The sequence below is a fragment of the Hippoglossus hippoglossus genome, chromosome 24 (assembly GCF_009819705.1).
Source record: "Hippoglossus hippoglossus isolate fHipHip1 chromosome 24, fHipHip1.pri, whole genome shotgun sequence".
Taxonomy (NCBI): Eukaryota; Metazoa; Chordata; class Actinopteri; order Pleuronectiformes; family Pleuronectidae; genus Hippoglossus; species Hippoglossus hippoglossus.
In genome coordinates this window covers 11,869,150-11,883,004 of record NC_047174.1, presented here as the reverse complement: position 1 = coordinate 11,883,004, position 13,855 = coordinate 11,869,150, and positions in this window count along the sequence as shown.

The window sequence follows — 13,855 nt, the reverse complement described above, 5'->3', positions numbered from 1 at the left end:
TTTATTATCTATACCGCCTTTCCTTTGAGGGTCCTGGGGGGAAGCTGAAGCCCTCCACAGTTTGGTTTTCGATATGTACATCAATATTTCCATCCCGTCCAACCACCGATTTTTGTTTAAATCACTTTTTGCATAATCCTGCTGACAAACAGACGGACAGGAGCGAAAAATATAACAAATAAAAATCAGTTTTTAGTCTCCTCCCTGGTTACAAGTTTCAGATCTGTGTTACCTCTGGGCGTCACTGATGGGCGTGGTCCACCTGATCAACACCTTTGGACGTCACATCGATTCGACAGCTTCGTACAGCCTGCAAAGAAAATAATAGAAACTCTGATTTTGATCTAATTGTGAGGGCTGACATCTGGAATCAGAGCTCCGCCCTGGTGGGAGGGATTAGAGAGCTCCCCGCCTTTATAAGGACAGGTGAGGGCCATTACTTCCTCTTTGTCTGAGGCCTGGTGGATGTGTGACTGCTGCGTTTGTGCAGGTAAGAGGGATGAGGGGAGAAAGATGTTTTTTTTATTCTTCTACTGGAGATCTAACACAGTTCCTGCATCTCTAGTTGTAGTGTGTCAGCATCTAGATTGAGGTATTCTCTGTAGCCTCATGCTACTGAGCTAGAGGAAGTTAGGCCCTGGATAGTTCTGCTGGTTTTGTTCAACATAACTGCTAATGAATGAACTCTTTGGAGAAGATGCAGCTTTCACCTCGTGTTTGAGCCACAGTACAGAGTCATTGTGTCAGTGCTGCTTTAAAGTAGGGCCCTGTATTCAGCAAGGTATCTGAACCAGCATGGCAGCATAGGAGGGTTGTGTTCAGTTACCAAGTGCTTCTGCTTTGTCTGTACCAATGAACTGTTGATCCAAAGTCTAATTTATAATGTTCCTGTTTGACTGCTCGACCCTTTGTGATTTGTATTGAATCCCTTTTTTTATTCTTGTGAACCTGAACTGAGTCTCACTGTATTGTTTTTCTTTCTCTTTGTTTAAGCAGCAGGACGAGCTTCAAGGAGAAGTCGTGCGATAGAATCCCCCATCGATGAGTTCTCTCCCTGTGTAACTGCCCCTGCTATCTACTTTAATGTACGCGTTTCCCAGTGGGCGCAGTAGTTCAGTTGTTTAAGCTTTTGTATTAGCTTTTTTTATAAATATTGTGACAAAGTTGTTTTCTACTTTTATCTGTATCTGTACTTCTCAGGTTCCTGTCATCCCATTTTTAAATAAACATTTAATTTATAAACTGAACAAACGTCTCCTGCTCTTGATCCTCTACAATTTGATTGTGTCCACACTCGGGTCATTGAGGTCTCTGACGACCCGCAGGCTGATTTCGAGTCATATTTGTCTGTGTGGTCACTGTTGGGTCATGATGCTGAAGAATTGTACCTCTTGTAAAAATACACAGTTAAACATATTCTGTATATTTGATGCTGCTGTGCCCACCTGACATGACCTGCTTTACTTTCTTTGACTTTAATGCAATGATTCCATTATCGTCCACATGCCGTATACTTATTTAACTTTTTATCTTTTTTTATACAATTTTTAAGTTCAAAATTAACAAAGGGACTCAACCGATGAGTCCAGACAACAAAAGGCAAAGGGGGCACCTGTTTACCTGTTGCATGTTCTGGACTAGGTTGCCGTTTTACCAAGTTTATCTTTTGGGTGAATTTTGATCCGTTTTGTTGTCACTATTTGCAAAAGTTAATTTCTCCATGTCTAAGATGTGTTCTACTGTTGATAGCCATGAAGTAAGTTTGAATGGGTTTGGTTGTTTTGGTGGGTTTGATTGTTTCCCTGTCACTTGCTCCCTGGCCCTCACTCTCAGTATATTAAAGATGTATGACAGAGGATTTTATTTTACCAAGCAGGTTTTACTTATTTCAAAGATTCTTTTAAATTTAAAATGTACCTCAGGGTTTTCTTCACCTTGTTCTAATAAGGCTTTAGTATTGGACATGTAAATAATGTACGTGTGTAATTAGCCACTCACTTTCTGAATCTTTAATAGCAACTAGTCCCTGCTAATGATGGCATTTCTCCTGCTTCCTTCAACACAAACTCCCTCCAGTGTTTTGATTGTGATGTCTTAAAACTTCCACTTGGTCCTTCCAGTCCTCTACTGATGTATTAGTGTCTTATTCTTTTCATTCCCTTGACTTTTATCTCTACTGGAGAGATGTTGAGGTACTTGATGGATATTTGAAAGCTTTTCATCAGCTTTACTTCTGTTCTGGATGAGATATTGTATTGAATCATTTGAGGTTTTTGTCCTTTTACAGATGATGCTTTTGGTCTAACTCTTATTTGGAGGCAAGACTTCAGTGTTGTGTATGCGAGAGCAGCCATTTAGCCCTTGTCAGCCCAGCATTCTAAGATTCGGTCATATCTGTTTGGGATCAAATCCAGATCGTGACATTTCTCTAAGATGCATTGGTTCAATGTTTATTTTCAGATGATCACATGTTTAGTTAAAGTATTAAGAACACCTCCATGTTTGCTCGTCTCCTGCTCCATGGTTACTTTCCTAAGAAAAAGACCTGATTGATATTGTTTATTTTTCTATGTCGATCCACTTGACTTCTGTTTCCCCGTTCATCCACATTATTGTAAGTACTTGGGTTGCATAACCATAGCTCTCCAGATTGAAAGCCCCTAAGCCTCCTTTCTGTTTTACTAAGACTTAAAATTTAATTCTGTCTTATGTTTGATGCTTGGAATAGAAATGAAAATTGCTGAAGAACCATCATTTTAATACTTTCCACTCCGCTTAGTATTTACTCCATCTGTTCAAATCTTGTCTTACTGTTCTTTCAAAACAGTAATTTTTCATACAGTTATGCTAGATTCTAACTAATATTTTTCCCAAATATTTTATTTTGCGTCTCAAGTTTAATTGCCTTTCAAAGATTGGTGAATTTGTATTCCTATTGTTGCTTCACACTTATTCTATATATCCTGAAACCTCACCATATGTTTTCCTTAATTTATGTACTGAATTCTCTGGTGCTGTAAGATAGAGTGGCAGTTTCTCTTCCTAGCTGTATTCCTTTTATATCTTTTTGCCTAACTGCTGCTGCTAACACTTCAATATATGTAAGAGGGGGTCTCCCTGCCGGGTTCCTATTTGAATTGTGAATATTAAAAAATATATATTATACAGTTAGTTTTTTACTCCTTTTTACGACTTGGATTGCTATAAATTGCCTCTAGCCACAGGCTTAATTTCTTGTTTAAACTGAAATAATTAATCTCCAACATAAAAAGCCAGTTGACTGAATCAAAAGACTTCTCTGCATCTAGAGTAATTAGCAGGAGGCCTTTGTTTTGCTTTTAAATGATTAGATTTATCATTCGAAGGTTATCTGCCAGTAGCCCGTCTGGGATAAACCCACACTGATGTGTTTTATCTGTAATCATCGTTTGTAGTTGTCGTTGGCTAATATCGCTGATATTCTTTTATCATCTGTATTGAGCCCAGGCCCTTATGATGCAGGGAAGAGAGTATGTTTACCACACCTTGTTGCCGGGATGAGTCATTTGACAGTTTCCCACCAGTAGGAACACTTTCCTCTGCTCCTGATCAGCTGTTACCTGCAAAGAGAGCGTCTGAAGTGTCTGAGTCCATCAGCCTCCTCTTCAGCACCGCGTCTGAATCCTGATGAGACCCTCGTGTGTCACGTAGAGAAAAATAAGGTTGAGACTGACAATCAATCACTGCTGCTCATCCTCACTCAATTACATTACGTCTTCACGGGGTCAGCTGTAACTGAATTACATGAGCGTTATGTAAGCTGACACTTAATTACATTAGAGACCTGAGCATCTCTCCTGACATCAATTGAGACGACTCCCTCCTCGTGGAAAGTGGCTTCATGTTGATAAAATAATTTAACTTTTCAAGACGTGAAGCCTGATGTGATTATTCCTCTTCATTAAAGTTTCACGATTACTAGGTCAACTGTGACTTAATCACATCAACATGTACGCTGGGCATTAACCCATTGTGTCTGTGTGTGTGTCATCACATGATCTCTGTAGGGTCTGAGATGTAGGTCAGGGGTTCGTGCTGTCGGGCCTGTGGCTTAACCATTAAACTCTGGTCTCAAATGTAATGTGGCAACATGTAGGATCTGTGGGAGGTCGACGCACGGCGAGTTTGATATCACAGCACGGTCGTGTGAAGCTGTCGCCACATATGTGTGTGTTGTGGTGCGTGGGAAGCCCCGGTTTAAATTTAGAGCAGCAGTGAGGGTCACAAGCTGAGGATGGGCTGGTGTACAGTGGGAATGTGTTATCTTTGATTCTGGGCAGGATTTACTACATGATCCAACTCTGCTTGTTCAAAAAATAATGAAACCTTTAAAAAGAAGGGAAATAGATTAGTTTGAGGAAATGCTTGCTCTTCTGACGTTTCACTTTGCTTTTATATCGTTAAATAACTAGAACTGAGTATAGTGCAAACCTCGCCAAGGCCCATCAGTCCCTTTAAATTCAACTTTTACACATTTAGATTTTAGTTCCCTTTTTTTTTTACATTTTTATCATTTCCCCAATGCCCTCTCTTGCAATGTTGAACAAAAGTGAATGGAAATTACTGGATCCGCACCAAAATGTACGGGTCCTTCCTTCCACCAAGTTTCATGGAAATTTCTTCCAACAACAATGAAAAACAAACGAAGGGACAGGCGTGAAAACATAACGTCCTGGAGGTAATTAAAACCAAATGAACACCGTCAACTGTCATTTTGTGGGATTTAAACAACTCAAGTTCTGGCACCATGTTTAGGCACCAGTACTGATTTTAAAAGTATCGATAGACCAAGATCTCACAACTCATTAACACACACGATTCATTTTTCTGTGTTTTGTTATTTAAAACAATGTTTAATACTGTATTGTAAATCTTTGACCATATTTAAACATGGGGGTGGGGGATGTGTCAGAAACCACTTTTGAGTATGAACATTTTTTGTTTGGTCCATGTCCCATCCGCTAACATGGCAGATGCTAATTTAGGACCCATACTGCAGCCAGCCACCAGAGGGAGATCAGTTTTTGCTTTTTTGGGGAGCTGTTGTGTCGGTTTGTTTCACTTCAGACTGAAACATCTCAACCTAGAGGCTGATTGCCTCTTTATTCAATTTTTATGAATATTGAACATATAGTGTGGCCAAATTGCACCAAATTCAACACTGCGCTTCCTGAGACCCTGAACAATACCTCTACCAAGTGTGAAGCTGCTAAGATGAACGGTCCGTGAGATCTACGCTCCATAGAGAGACGGACAGACAGACATTTGTGGAATTGGTTAGATACCAATGATAAAGGAGTCAACATTTTCCCTGCACATAAATATAGAGACTGTATCTTGTTCCTCAGTCCTCCATTAGTTGAGCTGTCCCTGATTCACTGGTCTTTAGTCTCAAATTTAGATAGTCTGCACACACACACACGTTTGACATAATACATTTCTACCCCCCCCCCCATACCCTAACCTTAACCATCCATACTAAATGCCTAACCCTAAACTTAACCTTAACCTAAACCTAATTCTAACCCTAAATACCAAGTCTTAACCCTCAAACAGCCCATTGAAAAAAGTGAGGACCAGTCACTTTGCAAAGATGTCCCCACTCTGTAGGGTCTATTCTTAAAATGGTCCTCACAAAGATACAGGAACACACAGAAACACACACACTCACACACACACACACACGCAACCTCAGTGCCAGACTCACAAACAATATGCACGCTCAAGTCTCCTCTCCATTCTTCCTCCTTCACATTCAATTATTTCTAAATGAGAAGCTCTGAGCGAAACACACAAGCACAAACACAGAGCACTCCATTTCCTCATCCAGGGTTGCCATGGTGATCGAGTGCATCTGGGGGGGGGGGGGGGGGGTTGGCCCATACTTTGCGTGCATTGTGCGCGCATATGTGTGTGCGTGCGCGTGTGTGTGCGTGATGATCTCCTGACCCTATCACTGTGGATTTTATTTCTTATTTGTGGATCTTATTTCTTTGACAAGAAGGAGAGATGGAGGAGAGGATGGACGGACGATGGGAGCAGAGGTCAAAGGAGAAGGGGAAATGAGAGGAAAAGAGGAGTGATAGAAGTGACAGGGTGTGGGGGGGGGGGGTACTTCCTCTGCGCCGGATGCTGATTGCTGTCCTCCCTGGCAGTCAAGAGTCGTAATCAGGTTGAGTTGGGCTGCTTTTTCAAATCGGCTGAACAAACATTGGCCCCCACCTCCAATATCAAGATAAGCATGTGTTTGTGTGATTGTGGGGGGGAGTACAGTAGTGCTAAAGAGGAAGCAATTACTGACATAATTATCGTTCAGTGCACAGTAATTAGGATTACCCTATGGAAAACCACAGCGCTGGCAGTAGCATCTCCGCTGCAGAACATTCTGCTGAACTGAGAAGCTAAATGTTGTGCATCGAACAGATGCTGTAAATGGGAATAGTTTATAGAGAACACATGTGTTAAACGTTCAATTTTGCATTGAATAGATTTGCATATAACTGTCTTTCTTTGTGTTTAACTCGGCTAAACCTGAAACTACCCGAATAACTGTAAACGGTGCTTCGTAGTACAGGCCCCCGGATAACAAGTGGTCAGCGGGAAGTTGTCTGCTCACACCTGAATTTAAAATGCGTCCTGAATGCGTCTCCTGCTTTGCGGCTAAAATTCAAATAAAATATTCCCAATGACGAGTGTGAACTGGAGTGGAATAGAGATTTTAGAATGAAAGGGAGGGCTTTTTTTTGAATGGGCACCATCTTCAACACGCTGCTCAGCAAAGGATGAAAGAGAGTTAGTCAGGGCTCCATCATCGTCAGAGCTGCTGAACAATTTCTGTGACTGTAAACCGTTTTAAATTCACTTTGAAGGCTCCTGCAGCGTGTGTGTGTGCGTGAGTGTGCGTGTTTGTGTCTGGACATATGGTAATCTGGATTGTGACGATGAAGGGAGTGGACGTCATCCTCATCTTCATCACTGAGGAGTTGAAAACAGCCCTGTCCTCACTCATCCTCTGCTGCTGTAGGTTTAGAGGCTGAAAGCTGCCAAAGGACACGTTGTACATAAGGAACAATAGAAGTCAGCAGTGTTCACCCTCTCTTCCACAGTGTTCACCCTCTCTTCCACAGTGTCAACAGTTAGACAGCAGCTTACATTTGCTGTTACTTTGTGCGCGTGGGTGAAAATGTCTGCGGACATTTACAAGTGTGTGTCTCGCTGATAAACACAAAATCTTTGAGCAGCTTTTTTCAATCTGTAAAATCTAGTCCCAGTGATTTTCTTTTTTTTCTGAATTGAAGGGCAGATATTTCCTGTGTTTATTATTTCAGTTAAGTCAGATACAGAAAAAGTGGAGAATCAACAGCAGCATAGGGACCATCCTAATAAAGATAGACATCAGACATCAGCCCCACACTGAGTCTCCATCCACCCAGTCCATGACATATCCTCCCAGTCCAGCCCGACAGAGACTTTCTTCATCCTTTCCCTTCACATCCATTCCTCCCTCCGCAAAATCCTATAAAGCCTGAATTTCCATTCAAACGATACGTGGTGGGTCCATGCTGGTTAATGTGGTTTCATAAGAGGACTGTTGGGCGTTGTAGGAGGTATGAGCTCACTCATGTACCCACACACACACACACACTCAGAGACGGGCCTGGTCAATAACACGACACACTCTGAGGACGTTCACGGAGCAATTAGCTGGTGACATTTCCGTGCTGTGTAAATTGCGGTGGTCATTAACACACAGACACGACATGAATGGGAGTTTGAGGCGGGCGGGACCGAGACGAGGCCGTCACACACACACACACAATCTCTGACAGACGACAACAGTCCAAAGTGCATCTTCGATAAATCTTTATCCTCCTGTTTGTACGTCACCGTGCACGTCCCCAGGTTTAGAAGATACACACAACAAAATGCTGCTGTCCTCTGCACCCATTCGCTTTGAATAATTTATAATTAAAAAACACTTTTCCTTTACATTTCTGACAATTATTTTCCAAAGCATGAAGAAGCTTTTTAATGAGTTTTCCACCTTCAGGCTGGCAGCATTAACAATTACCATTTACAACCTTCTTCAAATATGAACATACATCATCTTAAGTTTTCTGGCAGTGTTGCATAGTCGTGATTAGATGACGTAGCTGCAGGGACCGTTTCCAAACTTGGTTGTGGCTTATTCAGTGATTGAAATACTTGGATGTCGGCGCAACATGTTTTTTAGGTTTGTTTGATATCTTAATTAACAATGTCTCCTCTAGTCAGGTGCCCTATAAACCGGTCTTTGTAAAGAGGCTCACAACCGATGAGTTATTTAAGAATCCTAGCTGTTTAACATTTAACCAAAATTAGATAATTCCTTTCTTTTACAGACTTAGAATTGGTCACCCGTGCTTTTACCTCCCTACTGCAATGCACTTTACTCTGGTATTAGCGAGGGAAACATACAAATATTGCATCCCACATACAAAACCCTGCTGCCAGGCATTTAACACCCTGAGGCTCCTGCCTATATCTGGGACCTGCAAACCCCCTGTGAGCCCGATCGCTGCCAGGGATCCTCCAGCAGGGTTCCAATCACTTTTGCTGTTTGGGAAATTTCAGGAGGGTAAATTAAGAATCTTCTCTAAAATATCTTCCTTTTCTTTTTTGAATCGTGTATTCTTAACTACAGCATTTGCATGGTTGAAACTATTTTAGTTGAGTTGTTATTGTTATTTTCTGACGACGAAGGGATTTAGCCACCTACCTCTTGAAATGTGAATGTCAGAGCTGCCCATCAGCCTGAACACAGCACCGGGGAAGTATTGTTTTGCAGTAAAACTATCATTTTGACAAATTAAAAGCAGTTCGTGTAAACGTTCTCTTTACTGGATGATCCCGAACACGACTCAAGTGTCTGCAAGTTGATATGAATATTTTGCTGCCGTGAACTGAAGCCGAAGCTGCCCTAAGGACAGAAAAGCAATTAAGTGATGTTAAGTGTTCTCCGTTTGTAGTTAATGGACTAAAACAATGGCTCCATTATGGGCCTTTAATCTGGCTCAGTGTGTTCACATATGCTCTAATTAACCAGTCGTCATTGGAAAAAGCTAATAAAAGCCGCAATGGTGGCATTTGCCTATTGTCTTAGTTGGAAAAGGTTAAACTTTGTGTGGTTGGTGGAGCTGAGGCAGTGATTCAGGTGAGGCAGTGATTCAGGGGACTCTGTCCTGGTTTCATTCTGCTTTCAGAGAGCAACTTCCACAAAGGTCAGGTTGACTCAGATTATTTATTAACAGCAGCTGCATGAGCACATTGCAGTTTCTGCTGCTTTCAGGAACAGAGAAAAAGCATTTCTGCTTTTATTCAAAGGTGCAGTCGACAGAGCTGGAGAAAACTCTATTCATTATAATGAATAGAAACAATGAATATTGGTCTTGTTGCTAATCACATTTTGGCGCTGTAGATGAGTGCGATGAGTGTGATGAGTTCACAGGCAGACTGCATGCAGGTGAGGGTTAATGAAATGAATGGATGAGCTTTTGACATCCAGCTCCATCACATTAGGTCAAAAACCCACTAACATCCATTGGTCTGCAATGGGAAGCCATACAATTCATTCCTGAGGCAAATGACTCTGCAGTCACCTCAGGTTTTCATTCCGCAGTGATTGAAATATGACACCCAGGGGAATGCGATCATTTCTTCTTTATTTTGGCAGTAGATCCTCATGCTGGACTCTTTCCGAGTGACGTTATGCCGTGTTTTGAACTTCTGGGTGTTGGTGCATAATCCGACATGAACGTTGTGTACTTCTTGTTTTTTACATCTTGGGAAAACGTGCAACAGTATCATTTTTCTTCACATTGTGCAACACTGTTGTTTTCGGCACATTCATGACGTTGAACATGACTCACCAGGGGAAAAGAAATAGAAAGGCAAACTCACTTACTGGCAATGTGTAAGGCGTCCATTGCCATACACACCCTTGACCTACGGTGAGTCAGTCTCAGCTGTAAATCAAGACATTTCACCGCTTTAATATCACATAAAACCAAACCTTGAACATACGTCAGAAATACCTCAAATTATGTGTTGACGTGTACTTTGTCTTTTTAGTTTGGCCCGTGTCCCATCTTCTAACATGGAAGAGGCAGGGTTTATGAGCTATACTGCAGACAGCCACCAGGGGGCGATCAAGACGATTTGGCTTCACTTTTGGGAGCCGTCATGTCTTTCATCTTTACATACAGTCTATGGATGACAGGTTTTTTTCTCTTTTCAATTTTTGCGTTATAAACCTCAAGATTTCCGTGCTGGTTGATTAGGTTACCCTTGTGGTTACTGGTATTAAATGGTGTTTTAATCATTACAGGTTGTAAAGTTCAGTTGCTAATTAACTGTTTGTTGCAACTGGGGGAAATAAAAACACTCCCTGAGAGGCTTTAATATAAAATGTGCAACGGCAGAGCAACTGTATCTGTACAACAATTTCAATTGTGCACATATAAAGAACCCAAACCCCATTTCTCCACAGAGAAACAAATTAACCACTGACATAAAATGACCTTCACAGACACCAGACCCTCCTCACACAGACAATCAGATTGTGTGAAAACATCCTCCTCCGGTGTTTCCGTCACTGGGAGCAGCCTCACGTCCTCTGAAAGGGTTGAACACAGAGAACAGACTCACTCCTGACCCCTGGCCTCCTGCTCACACCTTCATGTCCCTCAGCCCACTCGCACAACCTGCTCCACACAACCGGCCCTCTGCACAGTTCATTCAAACCAAAGCTGCCTGTCAATACCCACAGTTACACTTAATTGATAGTGTGTGTGTGTGTGTGTGTGTTGGACTGCTGGTGTGTATCATGTGTGTGTGTGTGTGTGTGTGTGTAATGAAAGACGAACACCAGAAAACGGCACCAGCTGCTGTGCGTCGGCACAAAATGAGGCGACTGTGGTTTGTCCACTAGCCAGAAGGTCGGTGGTTTGATCCCCAAGGGTGGAAGTGTCCTTGGGCAAGATACTGATCCCCTTGAAGAAAGAAAGAAAGAGTAAGTGCTGCACTTAGGTGGTATGATGCACTTCATGAATGGGCGAATGGTAAAGTGCTGCATAACAACCGACCATTTACAAAACCTGAACATAGACTGTGATGCTGATTGCAAAGAAAAGGAACATTGAGGTCTGGATTATAAAATGTTTACCTGCATCCGAGGGGAACATTTGTAGCTGAACAAAATGAGTCTCTGCTGTGATGAGAGAACCACAGAGTGTAAAGCAGCCGGAGTTGCAGAGCTCACGTGGACGTGCACAGAGATTAATGTTTTCTAACCGGAGCAGCAGCACCATGCTCACTATCCACATACAGTCATTTTTTTTTTGCTTTGTTCCCAAAACATCACCCGAAGCATGAACTCCAAACCATGAATCAGCGTTAGTGCGTTACGCCCACTGACAGCAGGTGTTTATCACGGCGAACCAGCAGAACATGGCATGTGAGGTCATTTACAGTGTTATTACGGTTTGAGCTGACAGCAGTGTATCACAGGCTGTGGGAAAACAACTCGGCTGTAAATCAACTGTAAAACTGTAAAAACTAAAATGTTTAACACATGTAAACATCCTGCATTTAAAATGTTAATCAAGTCAAAATACATGAGCGATGCAGTAGAACTGACCTTTATTCAATGTATGCAGGGAGCTGATTATGCAGCAGAATGAGTCGTGGTGAGGTAAATGCATATGGATCATGACATTCATGTGTGAGGAGTGTTTTAATGTTGTAGCTGGTTGAGGGGGGGGGGGGGGGGGGGGGGCTCAGTTAATCTTACTATTATGACGATGATTATCAACTAGCTAATTCTGTATACTGTTAAACCAATAAAATGCATATTGACATGTTTTGTATTATTATTCTATATTAAGCTTTCTGTGAGTCTGTCTGTTTCCAGTCTTTCTGCTAATCAAAGATAATAATAACTAATGAACCTGTAGCTATAGATGTATAAATGAATTAAATAAATAAGTATACAAATACATACCTCTGAAATTGAGTAGTGGCCTAAAATGGAAATACTCCAGTTCAAATAAATCAAAATAATATTACTATCACAGAAAAGAGCTTATTCAGATTTCAGCACTGGTAAAGTACAGATTATATATATATATATATTCATATTTAAAAACAGTGGGCTGATGAAACGAGACGATATATTTAAGGAAAGTTTGTCTATTATCTATTTATAATTATTTATGTCTGTTCAGTCTATTAACGCTTCTTTGTGTTCACTTCAGTGTTCGAATGGGATTTTTAGTTTTTTCTATAAACTTTCCCTCCAGGGAGAAAAACTCATTACTCAGATAAATGGTTTTAAGGCCTGAATACATAAGCACAAATTTGAGTCTCACTCAAGCAGTGATTACCATGTTATATTATTATATCAGCCGTGTGTGCAGGTGTCTTGAGAGGAGGGAATATTATGTTCCTGCTGGCGTTAAAACGAGCTGTAATTTGTATTTTTCTTGGCGTATGACAGGGAGAGGGAGAAAGAGTGTGTGCATGATTATCCCTAATAGATTGTGTATCTGTATGTGTGTGAGTCAGAGGGAGAAAAGGGGGGGGGGTAGCTTGTTCATATTCCAGTGGTGTTTGAGTCACCTGGCAGTCGAGGCTCCTCATCACAAAAAGACTGCTCCTCCTCCCTCCCTCCACCTGCCCTTCGCTTTTTCAAATTATTGTTGTGCTAATTGGCCTTTCAGCCCACTCCCCCTGAGAGAGGGTTTTCTATTCTCATTATTCCATTATTTATATCTTCATATGTGTGTGTGAGTGTGTGAGTGTGTGATTTAGCTCTCGCTGTGCCCTGTGGGGTGATATGTATAGTAAAGCTGGAACATATAGTAGAGTCAACCTATGCAAACACTCTTTCTGCACTCTTCAGACTTCAGAGCACATTATATCGTCTTACATTGATATCCTACTGTAACTAACATAACTACTGTCTGTCTAACCACAGCATAAACCTAAACCTAACTTTATCTAAACCTTAAAACATTGAAGGTCTTTCATTTTCTATGAATTACTATAATATGAATTAATAATCTGTTACTGTTAAACATATATTGGTTGACTGAAACTGAGAATGCTCCTATTATGATGTCTGGCTGGGACTGCGTTGATCTGGATGTGGAGCTTATTAAGTTATCTATTATAACAAACAAACAAAAAAAAAATCATAATATTGTATTTTTTTATATTTTAATTTATTAGTATGTACATATGCATATCAATTGTTTATTCAAATTACCATCTTGACCAGGGACCGGACAGGGGGAAGGGGGTAGAATCAGATAAAATAATATAATCCTTTATTAGTCCCACTAAAAATAAACATGTCTTCATCGTGGAATGATGATTTATGTTCTGTGTTTTCTAGGGGGCGTATTGTCAATGGAATTATGTCCTCACAACATGAGTAATACCTGGAACACACACACACACACACACACACACACACAAACGCATGTGTTTAAGGCAGATGGAGCCATGAACTGAGATTAAAATAGAAAAAGATGGCATTTTTTTCTATGAGAGCTAAAGCAAAGAACAACCCTGTGGGCTTCAGAGCGCACACACACACATCAGAAACACACATCAGAAACACACTGTTGTATATGGATGCTGGCCAAGTTTTGTTTTGGTCATTCTTTTATGTTAGAACTCCCACAATGTTTAAAATAATCCCATCAGTTGGTCTGAATCTTGACAACAAGCCAGCGTGTATTCATGTCTGTCTATTTTCTGTCGGATGAAAGTG